Source organism: Theropithecus gelada, chromosome 3 (genome assembly GCF_003255815.1).
Source record: "Theropithecus gelada isolate Dixy chromosome 3, Tgel_1.0, whole genome shotgun sequence".
NCBI classification, from domain to species: Eukaryota; Metazoa; Chordata; class Mammalia; order Primates; family Cercopithecidae; genus Theropithecus; species Theropithecus gelada.
Genome location: NC_037670.1, coordinates 56,151,986 through 56,161,349, shown reverse-complemented (window position 1 = coordinate 56,161,349; position 9,364 = coordinate 56,151,986). Strand labels below are relative to the sequence as shown.

At 47.9% G+C, this 9,364-nt stretch overlaps 1 pseudogene; it reads left to right on the top strand.

Annotated features, from left to right (window-relative positions):
* Nucleotides 1-3,358: 3,358 nt before the first annotated feature.
* On the top strand, nt 3,359-4,628 carry LOC112621610 (annotated as a pseudogene).
* The last annotated feature ends 4,736 nt before the right edge of the window (nt 4,629-9,364 follow it).

Below are 9,364 nucleotides of genomic sequence, written 5' to 3'. Positions count from 1 at the left end.
CCTCCTGAGTAGCTGGGATTACAAGTGCCCGCCCCAACGCCCAACTAATTTTTGTATTTTTAGTAGAGATGGGGTTTCGCCATGTTGGCCAGGCTGGTCTCGAACTCCTGACCTCAGGTGATCCACCTGCTTCGGCCTCCCAGAGTGCTGGGATTACAGGCATGAGCCACTGCGCCTGGCTATTTCTACCACTTATTGACGGGGGGACCTTGAAAAATTTACTTCACTTCTTTGATCCTTAGATCTTTTATCTGTAAAGATGGACACTAGTATCTGTCCACAGATGAGCTATACAGATTAAATGGGATCAATATATTAAACAGCATGAGGTAAGTGCTCAATAAATGGTAACTATTGTTATTGCGATTACACTGGCATTTACAGCAATTCCATCAATACTCTCACCAGTTTTATCAGCCTCATCCATATGCTTGGAACAACAAAAAAGATATTTTTGGAGTAGAGGATGGGAAAGTTTGGAAAATGTGGAGAAGGATGCATCACGGGTACGGGGAAAGTTAGGAGGAAATGGCCTTTCTGAAGTGAAGGACTGTGGAGAGTAGGAAACTGGGGCCAAGAAGTCAGGAGGTGCCAGACAGCGAATGCTTCTGAAAGCTGGATTAAGACCTTTGATCTTAGTCCTGAAAGCCTCAGCCTCTGTGACTGTTTTCAGTGCTGGCCAGAATGACTGGGGGTCTCTCTGGTTACCCAGACCCTGGTGCCAGGTCCTCACAGCAGCAGAGCTTCTGAGCAAACAGGGCAGTGGGTGGGGCCCACAGTTGAGAGGGGTCCCAATTGGGTCTCCTCACTTTGCCAAGAGCTCTCATGATCAGCCCCAGTGGTCACTGGCTCCCTGTGGCCATAGCACTAGCTGGACTCATTCAGGCATCAGGCCCTCAGGCATGGCCTAATACCCTGACTATATTTTTATTTTTAAATCATTTTTTAAGTAATAAATGATTATTAGTGTAGAAAATCTGGAAAATTCTTCAAATGGCAAAGAAGAAAATAAAACCAGTAATTTTGTGTTTTAGTTCTAACTACTGCCTTTTTGGATCTACACAGTTTTAAAAAACAGTTTTGTAATTGACTTTTTTTATTATGATAGAGCATAAACATTTTCTCAAGCCTTAAATATTCCTATACAATCACACTATAATCGATCACATAGGCTAAATGAGTTAATGCATGTATAACTCTTCAATCAATGAATGGCACATGGTAAGCACTCAGTATGTCTTAGCAATTATTATACTAGGGATATGTATTTAAACCACATGTATAATTAAATCAGCCCTTTATCATTGGGCTTGAGGATGGTTTTCACTTTTTCATTTATATAGTAATGCTCCAGTGTGCATCTTTGTGAACAAAGGTATACTCACATCTCTGATGACTTCCTCAGGATGTATTCCTAGTAGAATGGCTGAGTCACGGGATATGCAATTTTTTAAATTATCAATACGGGTTGCTAAGTACCTTTACCATTCATATGTGCTCTCGGATATTAAATGTTTTTTTTTCCTCTCCTGATGAGTCTGGGTTTGGAATTGGTTTCCCTCCTGAGAGAAAGAAGTTCTGCAGCTGAAAAAAAAATGACTGCTCCATTTCATGACGGCAGCTGCAAGGTATGACCACAGAGGCTTAAAGAAAAGCTCAGAATAGCTCTGCTATGTAACCAGTTAGGAGGTTTTGGGTAAGGGAACTGACTTTTCTGCATCTCAATTTTTTGACCTTAGAATGGTTTTAACAACACCTGCATCCTTTAAAGTTCGTGAGAGGATTAAACGAGAATTCTAAATCTCTTCCAACACATACTAAGGGTTCCTGCATGACAATACTCATTAGTAGACACAGAAGCTGTACAATCATAGTGCAGTAGCACAGCAGCAATAACTGTACCAGCCAGAACTGAAAAGCCCAGCCACAACCCTTACCACTGCCTCCTCTAATGGCTTTAGCCAAATGGAGACAACATCGGGGTGCAGTGGGCTGGCCCTTTCCCCGTACCCCAGCAATCTGGACTGGAATACAAGTCTTCGTCTTTCCCCCACCTCTTCCGCTGGCCACAGTGGGAGACACCCAAACCCTCACAAGTTTACCCCTCCCCACTAGCCATGGAAGTGACAGAGACCTAAGCCTGGACAGCCTGAGGCCTACCTCACCCTTGGGAAGCAGGGAAGAGGTCCTGGTCTGCCAGTAGTGGGCCTGATCTGCCAAAGGTGAGCCTAATCCATGAGAAGCCAGCACTATACTGTATTCCAGAAATGAGGTGATTCTCCAGAAACATGCCTGACCTAGTGGAAGTGGGCCTAACTCATGGGAAGTAAGCTTGATCCTGTCAGAAGCTGACTTGGCCAGCCAGAAGTGAGGATGAGGCTTAATTGGCAAGGTTGGGATGAGAGGGCCTAATACTTCTCAGGGGCCTCCTGCTTTCTGTCAGATGGAGTGCAGTTTCTTACCTTTTTTCTTTTTGTTTTTTGAAAATAGTATATATATATATTTTTCTGAGTCTCACTCTGTCTCCCAGGCTGGAGTGCAGTGGTGCAATCTTGGCTCACTGCAACCTCTGCCTCCCGGGTACAAGCAATTCTCCTGCCTCAGCCTCCTGAGTAGCTGGGATTACAGGCACGTGCCACCAGGTCTGGCTAATTTTTGTATTTTTAGTAGAGATGGAGGTTTCACCATGTTGTTCAGGCTGGTCTCAAACTCCTGACCTCACGATCCACCTGTCTCAGCCTCTCAAAGTGCTGGGATTACAGGTGTGAGCCACCACGCCCGGCAGGGCTAGGCATTTCTTCAGGTAAGTCCTCTCCCAGGTTCCCATTACCCTAGTTCCAGGCCAGGATGACTAGAAGTGACCAGGGAAGCAATGGGCCATGAGCTGGTGGCCCTGTGGGCAGTACCCCGCCCTGCCCTGGGCCCTGAATTTGGATGTTGGGGGAGTCCCGCCCAAGTCCATTTCTGTTCCAACTCCATTGTCTCTTTGGACTTCCTTTTTCTTTTTCCTTTCTTTCTTTTCTTTTTTTTTTTTTTTTGAGATAGTGCCTGGCTCTGTTGCCTTGGTTGGAATGCAGTGGGGCGATCTTGGCTCACTGCAACCTCCACCTCCCAGGTTCAAGCAATTCTCCTGCCTCAGACTCCTGAGTAGCTGGGACTACAGGCATGTGCCACCACACCCAACTATTTTTTGTAGTTTTAGTAGATATGGGGTTTCACTATGTTGGCCAGGCTGGTCTTGAACTCCTGGCTTCAGGTGATCTGCCTGCCTCCGCCTCCCAAAGTGCTGGCATTATAGACACGAGCCACTGCGCCTGGCCAGGACTTCCTCTTCTGAGTGCCCTGCTGACCTGTCCTGATGACTGTTCCTGCAGAGGTCTGCGGGACCCCCAGTTAACTGGCCCCTGAGATTATTCAGTGCTCCATGAATGAGGACCATCCGGGTCACGGGAAGGCGGTGGACATGTGAGTGTGCTGGCGGAGGAGGATCACCCGCCTGGGCTGGGCGAGGGAGGGAGCAGGCAGGGCTGGGTCGGTGCCCCTGGCGCTGGGTAAGTGACCCTGGGCCCACGCACGTCTAGACAGAGCACTGACATCATCATGCACACGCTGCTGGCGGGCTCCCCGCCCTTCTGGCACCGGAAGCAGATGCTGATGCGAGGATGATCATGAGCGGCAACTCGCAGTTTGGCTCGCCCGAGTGGGATGATTACTCGGACACCGTGAAGGACCTGGTGACAAGCCAGGCCGACTGGCTCCTGAGTTCAGGGCCGCGATGCCAGGCTCCCCTGCCCGGGGAGGCCCCGCCTCTCCTGACATGCTGGAGGGGACCTACCTTGACGTTCTCAGTTTCCCTCTCCTCCCCTCCTAGGTCTCCCGATTCCTGGTGGTGCAACCCCAGAGCTGCTGCATAGCGGAAGAGGCCTTGGCACACCCCTTATTCCAGCAGTACGTGGTGGAGGAAGTGCGGCACATCAGCCCCCGCGGGAAGTTCAAGGGACAAAGCGTCCCGACCCAGGCCCTGCAGCAGTTGCCTCCAGCTCCCCAAGTGCAAACCTCTAAGCCCTCTCCTCTCCCAGGGGTCCTTACAACCCGTGGGTTTCCAGAGTACCCACCCCTTCCCTCCCAGCCGCCCTGTGATGGCTTCAGAGATGGCAGGTGTCAGCCCACTGGCTCCTCCCTGCGGATGCTGGCCAAGTGGGAAGTGGAGGACACTAGGAGAGCCCCGCAGAAGGCACCCAAGGTTTCGTGGCAGACGAGCCCCGAGCGTCCCTGTGCTGGAGGGGCAGGGCCTGGCAGGGGGTTGCTGCAGTCCAGCTTCTCCACCTGGCCCTGCAGGTGACCACTCTGACCATGCTGGCTTCAGTGCGTATCTACTACCAGTACCGCCGGGTGAAGCCAGTGTCCCGGGAGATAGTCATCCGAGACCCCTAGGCCTTCCAGCCTCTGTGCCGGCTCATCAATGCCTATGCTTTCCGAATCTATGGCCTACGCTTTCCGAATCTAAGGCCTACGCTTTCCGAATCTAAGACCACTAGGTGAAGAAGGGGCAGCAGCAGAACCGGGCTGCCCTTTTCGAGAACACACCCAAGGCCATGCTCCTCTCCCTGGTTGAGGAGGACTACTGAGAGGATGGCCAGTCAGGGAGGGCTAGGGGACAGGCGGGGAGGGGAAGCCACGGAAATACAAGTCAAAGGTCTCCCCTGCAGACCTCTGCAGAAGGAGTGCTTGGCCCTGGCCAGGAACCCCTGGAGCTGAGGCCATGATCTCCTCTCAAAGGCTGTGCACAAGGGAAGCGGGTGTTCCCACCACACAGCAATACCTGCAGGCTGGGGCAGGCCCTGGGTGGGCAGAGATCACAGGTGGCCTGAGAACCAGGAGCCGCCTGCTCCTCCACTTCCTGGATGAGCCACCATCTCCGTTTCTCTTTAGGGGAGGCCCAGAGTTACTGACACTTGGGCCCTCTTAGGGTCCCAAGGTGAGAATCAAAGACACAGAAATGTCTGAGATACACAATCACAGGAGATTTTATTGACCCCATGACATCCAGTGACAGTGTGGGAGCAGGCTACTCTCCAGGGACATATTTTTGGAGGCATATGGAGAAGGGGGCCCAGGTGAGGTGGCTCACACTTGTAATCCCAGCACTTTGGGAGGTCCACGTGGGAGGTTCACTTGAGGCCAGGGGTTCGAGACCAGCGTGGGCAACATAGTGAGATCCTATCACTACAAAAATTCAAAGAATTAGCCAGGCCTGGTGGTGCATACTTGTAGTCCCAGCTACAAGGCTGAGGTGGGAGAACTGCTTGAGCCCAGGAGCTCAAGGCTGCAGTGAACTGTGATCACCATGGCACTCTGGCCTGGGCAACAGAGCAAGACCCTTTCTCTGAAAAACAAACAACAACAACAAAAAAAACAACATAAAAAACAGAAGGGGAAGCTTCTGATATTTGTCTTTCTGGAGTACTGTTGGCTTTGTGATTCCCACAATGCACTGCTTCATCTAGTACATTTGGTTCTCCCAGACCCTTTTTAGGACTGAACTGTGCTTTAAATGGTTACATGCCTGCCTGTTACACAGTGGAAACTAGTTTTCTTTCGAGGGACATGAAACGACAGATGAGGCCATGGAGAAAGCATTCTCCTTCCACAGCAACTGGCTGGGAAAATAAACACACAAGTGATCCTCCTGCCTCAACCTCCCTACTAGCTGGGACTACAAGCGTGTGCTACCATGAAGGGCTAAGTTTTTTAAAACAATTTTAGTAGAGATGCGGTCTATGTTGCCCAGGATGGTCTTGAACTCCTGGGCTCAAGCAATCCTCCCACCTCAGCCTCCCAAGTTGTTGGGATTGCAGGCGTGAGCCACTGAGTCCAGCCCTTCATCACATATCTAAACACAATCATCAGAGGTAGATGCAACAAGTGTTATTGTTATTAACTCCATTTAACAGAAGAGAAACACTGAAGCAAATAGAAGTGAAAAATTGGGCTTTTAAAATAGATTTTTGGCCAGGCATAGTGGCTCACACCTGTAATCCCAACACTTTGAGAGGCCGAGGCAGACAGATTACCTGAGGTCAGGAGTTCGAGACCAGCCTGGACAACATGGCAAAACCCCATCTCTACTAAAAATACCAAAAAATTTAGCAGGACATGGTGGCACGCACCTGTAATCCCAGCTACTTGGGAGGCTGAGGCAGGAAAAGCACTTGAACCCAGGAGGCAGAGGCTGTAGTGAGCTGAGATCGCACCATTGCACTCCAGCCTGGGTAACAAGAGCGAAACTCCATCTCAAAAAAGAAAAAAAAGAACCCCATAAATACATACAACCCCCATAAATATATACACCTATTATGTATCCACAAAAATAAAATATCTAAAAAAAAGTCAAACTGCATTCACTAATGCTGTGATTACATTTCTAATTTTATAAACATATATCCATATTTTCAGGGTTGCTATTGCTAATCATGGTAACAAATGAAGTATTAGTGGGTTTTGAGAGGTTGAAGGATCACTACACCTGACAATTCTCTATCACTTACCATGCATGTGATAAAATAGCTTTAGATTTTAAAAAATATTTATTTATCAAGAAACAGGGCCTTGCTCTGTCACCCAGGGTGGTGTACACTAGCACAGTTATGGCTCAAGGCAGACATATAGTGAATTCCTGGGCTCAAGTGATCCTTCCACCTCAGCCTCTAGTTTTTTTATGTTTTGTAGAGACAGGGTCCTGATATGTTGCCCTGGCTAGTCTCAAACTCCTGGCCTCAGGAGATATCCCACCTTGGCCTCTCAAAGTGCTGGGATTACAGCTGTGTACCACTGTGCCTGGCCTATATGTTTTGAAAATAAAATGTTATTTCCTCCTGGGCTGTCCAACTTGAAATATTATCTTATACAAGATGAGGATATCCTTGAGGAGGTCCAAATCCCAATGATGGGACCATAAGCAAGTTAACCTCCAGTAGACTCAATGAGGGAAAATGCTGACATTAGAGTTATATGCAATATTGATATGAAAAGCATGTAGTAGCTGGGCATGGTGGCTCATGCCTACAATCCCAACACTTTGGAAAGCCAAGGGAAGAGGATTGCTTGAGCCCAGAAGTTTGAGACCAGCCTGGGTAACATAGTGAGACCATCTCTCTTAAAAAAAAAAAAAAAAAAGCCAGGCATGGTGGTACATACCTCTGGTCCCAGCTACTCAGAAGGCTGAGAAGGGAGAATTACATAAGTCTGGGAGGTCGAGATAGCAGTGAGCCATGATCATACCACTGCACTCCAGACTGGGCAATAGAGCAGGACCCTGCCATGCCAAAAAAGAAAATCTTAAGTTATGGCACTTGACTCTCAGTCCATGCAGCTGCAGCAAAGGAGAACCGTGGCTGTCACCAAAGAAAATGGTGTACACATAAACTATGTAATGAGCAGTTAAAACTCATTTAATATAAAAATTGGAAGGCTGGGCATGGTGGCTCACACCTGTAATCTCAGCACTTTGGAAGGCCAATGCAGGCAGAAGGCTTGAGGCCAGGAGTCTGAGACCAGCCTGGCCAAGACAGCGAAACCCCATTTCTACTAAAAATACAAATATTAGTGTGGCAGTGCATGCGTGTAGTCCCACCTACTTGGGAGGTAGAGGCATGAGAATCGCTTGAACCCAGGGGGCAGAGGTTGTAGTGAGCCGAGATGTCACTACTGTACTCCAGCCTGGGTGACAGAGTGAGACTCTGTCTCCAAAAAAAAAATTTGGAGATATTAACAGAACACAGTATTTTGGGGCACTGGAACCTCTCCCAGATAAACATAGTACTAAGGCTGGGCTAGGTGGCTCACTCCTGTAAGCCCAGCACTTTGGGAGGCAGAGGCAGGTGGATCACTTGAAACCAGGAGTTCAAGACCAGCCTGGGCAACATGGCGAAACCCCATCTCTTTTTATAAATTTATTTTTAAAGTAGATACATAGATAGATAGATAGATAGATAGATACATCTAAGTATTAAACAAGTTTGCTACTAGCGTCAGGATAGGCTAGCTCCATGGTAATTGCACATAATATAACCTTACATTTATTAAGTTAAAGAGATTAAGAAACTTGCACTCCTAGTGATAATGAAATTGATAATTTGGGAGAAATCTCCTGCTGAAGACAATTAGAAAAGCTGGACAAAATACAAAGCCATCTGCTTGAAAGAATGGGAGAGTGAACCATTACCATGATAGTGAAGAATTACCAGACCATGATTCAGAGGGAAATAAGGTCCTGGGAGGCTAAAAACTTTTTTTTTTTTTTGGAGACACGGTATTTTGCCCAGGATGGTGTGTAGTGGTGCAATCATAGCTCACTGCAGCCTCCATCTCCCCAGCTCAAGCAATCCTCTTGCCTCGGCGTCCCTAGTAGCTGGGACTACAGGCGCTCACCACGATGCCCAGCTAATTTTTGTATTTTTTGTGGAGATGCAGATCTCAGTTTGTTGCCCAGGCTTTTCTCAAACACCAGGGCTCAAGAGATCCTCCTGTCTCAACCTCCCAAAGTGCTGGGATTACAGGTGTGAGCCACCACACCCAACCAACATTTTTTTTTTTTTTTTTGAGACAGGGTCTCACTAAAAATATTTTAAGTAAAAATTAAAAATGGAGACAAAGAGTTAAACACAGGCCAGGTACAGTGGCTTATGCCTGTAATCACAGCACTTTGGGAGGCTGAGGTGGGCGGATCACGAGGTCAGGAGATTGAGACCATCCTGGCTAACACGGTGAAACCCTGTCTCTACTAAAAATACAAAAATTAGCCGGGCATCGTGGCATGCACCTGTATTCCCAACTACTTGGGAGACTAAGTCAGGAGAATCTCTTGAACCTAGGAGGTGAAGGCTGCAGTAAGCCGAGATCGCACCATTGCCTGGGCGACAAAGTGAGACTCCGTCTAAAAAAAAAAAAAAAAAATTAGCTGGGCGTGGTGGCAGGCACCTGTAGTCCCAGCTACTTGGGAGGCTGAGGCAGGAGAGTGGTGTGAACCTGGCAGGTGGAGCTTGCGTTGAGCTAAGATCACACCACCACACTCCAGCCTGGGTGACAGAGCAAGATTCCGTCTCAAAAAAAAAAGTTAAGCATAGATAAAAGAACACCTTAATATTAAAATATAGCAGCAGTAGAATTGACAAACTCAAAGAATTTAAGTATTTAAATCATGTTAACATTTTTGTATATTTTGTGAAATGAACCTAGAAGATGCTAACATCTCTCCGGATTTCCCAAGTCTAAAAGTTGACAGCAATACCCTCAGCACGACTTATTCCTCAAGCAGCCCACCTCTCAGTCTCACTCTTCTCCATCCTCTGGGCCCTTCACATTT